Here is a 2,708-nt window from a genome sequence, read left to right as displayed (position 1 = left end):
GGCCATCTAACTCATCATCACCCTCGGGCATTAGTGGCACCCAATGGGTTTTCATAAAACCTTTGATATTTACCATCATGCTCATGCTTCTGTAATGCTTAGCTCTATTGTCTACTTGTCAATGTAATATTAGCGTGACCCTCATAGGTGGTAGGATCCTGCTCAAATGCAAGTGCTCCAGAGGAGCCACCGGTAAAATCATATCGATGATTTGTTGAATACTCATGATCATATGCAACGGGAATAATTGCTCTACTTAGCATGCAAATAATATGTTGCTCAAACATGGTCAAAGGGTTGCTTGCCTTGGTCAGCTAGGTATCCGGGGTCTTCGGGGTCTTCGGTTCCAACTCCTTCGTCAGACGAGGAATCTATCATTGTAATAATAGTAATAAAATAAGTAGCTCACTCAAAAATAGAACACAAACTTACTTTTAAAATGTTATCCTATTCTGATAAATTTGTATTATAGTTTAAAAAATATTTGTCTCCGGTTTTGGTGAAAAGATTATTTTTTAAATCTATTTAACAGGAACTAAAGTATCCAAAATAAGCCTTTTAATTATAACTATACAGAAAAGTTGTCACAAAAATTTGTATGACACCTCTATTAAATTATACTCATTTTTAGAAGAATTAAGGTGGAAAAATATTTAAATTTAATTAAATAACAAACTCTACAAAAATCGTTTAAAAGAGATTAAAATCAAAAAAAGAAAAGGGGCTCAGCCCTTGCCTGGCTCGGCCAGTTGCTAGGGCGGCCCAATTGGCCAACTGGCTAGCCACCCAGCCAGCAGCCTAGGCGCGCGCGCCATCAGGTTCAAACCTGACGCATGGGCGCGTGCGATCAATGACATAGAGAGGAGAAACGGAAGAGATGAGCCACCGATAGGTGGGGCACGCCTGTCGGGGTAGTCTTCCTCCTATGGAGAGAGGAAGGGGAGGCACGCCAGCGGCGACACCAACGCCCTCATGCCCCAACGACGACAGGAATGGGACCAGCACATCGTCGCCTACCTGTTGGTGGTCAAAGCAATGATGGGGAGGCCCTGGGTCACCGGCAATAAGGTGGCCGCGCCGGAGATGCTATGGGAGGTGGTGGAGCTGGGTGCTACGGGCAGGGATTCGCTCGAAAGAGTGGTGGAGAAGATCCCTGAGCTCACTACTGTCACGCAGGAGGTGAGAGGAGCGCGAGAGCTGGCCTGTAACCCGAGATCAACAGAGCTCTGAAGCGGCGGGGCATTGGTCGATCTTGAGCACCGGATCTCACTCTGCTTGAATGGGGTGGCTAGGGGCTCTAGAGAGGCTGTAGAGGAGAGGGGTGAGGGTGTTGGAACGAGGGCGAGGGCCTATTTATAGGCTATCGACGGAGCACCGAGCGGGAAGCGTCGGTGGTTTCATCATGGGTCATAGGAGAGGCAGAGAGAGCTCAAGGTCGAAACCACGGTATTGCGGACATGGTTTAGGACCCCAGTGACTCACCGAGAGGGAGAGAGAGCGAGGAGCGCGCGTGCTGCGTGGCCGCGTTCTTGTGGCCGAATCTGGCGTGCGCGGGCACGTGTCGTTCCGGTCAACAGAGATGGGGAGGAAGGGCCGTGAGGCTGCCCTGATGTAGGAGGGTTATCAGGGATGTGGAGAGGCATTGAGGGGACGGTTCAACCGGCCGGGGCTGGCCACCTTTCTCTCGAGTGCGCCCTGTAGCACGCTTAGAACGCAGTTTTGGCATCCACGGCATGCTGGCGCGCTCTGGGGTGCTTTGGCCGTATCTGGCGTGTCCTCGGGTTGGGGTATATGATCCCTAGTCGTTTGGGAGCCTAGGGACTCATTATTTGTCAAAGAGAGTGATTAAAGAGATGATGCCAGACTTGACCCAGAACCTAAAATGGAGATTTTGGCTCTTCTGCTTGGAACCATAGAGGGGGCACTCGTCTGCAGTTGAGGAGTGGTGCTGGCTGCTTGGACTATGAGTTTGGAGGAAAGTGTATGGGTGTAGAGTGAGATAAGTGATGTTTTACCAAGATGGCAGAAGGTATTCGACATGTGTTTGGGGTAGCTACACTTCCCCACTGGTGATGAAAGTTAACATGATTAGGCATGGTGCAAAAATAGGATGCTCCACCAAACTTGAGCTTCATTGGACAAGTTTGATAGTGCAAACTTGAAATCACCCCCAAATGGATAGTTCTGGCCTTTTCAAAAAGGAATGTGGGTAAATCAATCCCCACGAATCCAATTTTTTGGCAAGGACTCCTAATTTGGGGTGTTGAGCACTCGTGCAACGTTTCAAACCACCTGGACAAACTTTCCTATGTAGAGTTGCTTCAACTTGATTTTGGACAAAGAGGGCTTTGGGATTATTTGGTGAACCAAATCACCTTGGAATGAGGTGAAACTTGGCATGGCCACCAAATATAGCTGTGGAAGCAAGCTGAAATTTTCTGGGAATTTATCAAAAGGTCAAAACAGAGAGAATTGGTTTTCAAGGATTTGCTAAAATAATTTGAACATAATTAGAGGTTGAAACTCTTATGTATGGAAAATATAAGTCCTCTTAGTATCTCCAAATATTCTCAGATTTTTCTAAGGTAGAAATGTAATTTTTGATACAGAAATATCATTTTTGGCCTAAGAAAAGGACATGCAAATAAAATAGGAAAATATTTTATAAAATAATTATCTTATCATTTTGGAGAGTTATAATAGTGTTA

The sequence above is a fragment of the Hordeum vulgare genome, chromosome 4H, assembly GCF_904849725.1.
Source record: "Hordeum vulgare subsp. vulgare chromosome 4H, MorexV3_pseudomolecules_assembly, whole genome shotgun sequence".
Lineage (NCBI taxonomy): Eukaryota > Viridiplantae > Streptophyta > Magnoliopsida > Poales > Poaceae > Hordeum > Hordeum vulgare.
This window is presented reverse-complemented; position numbering follows the sequence as displayed.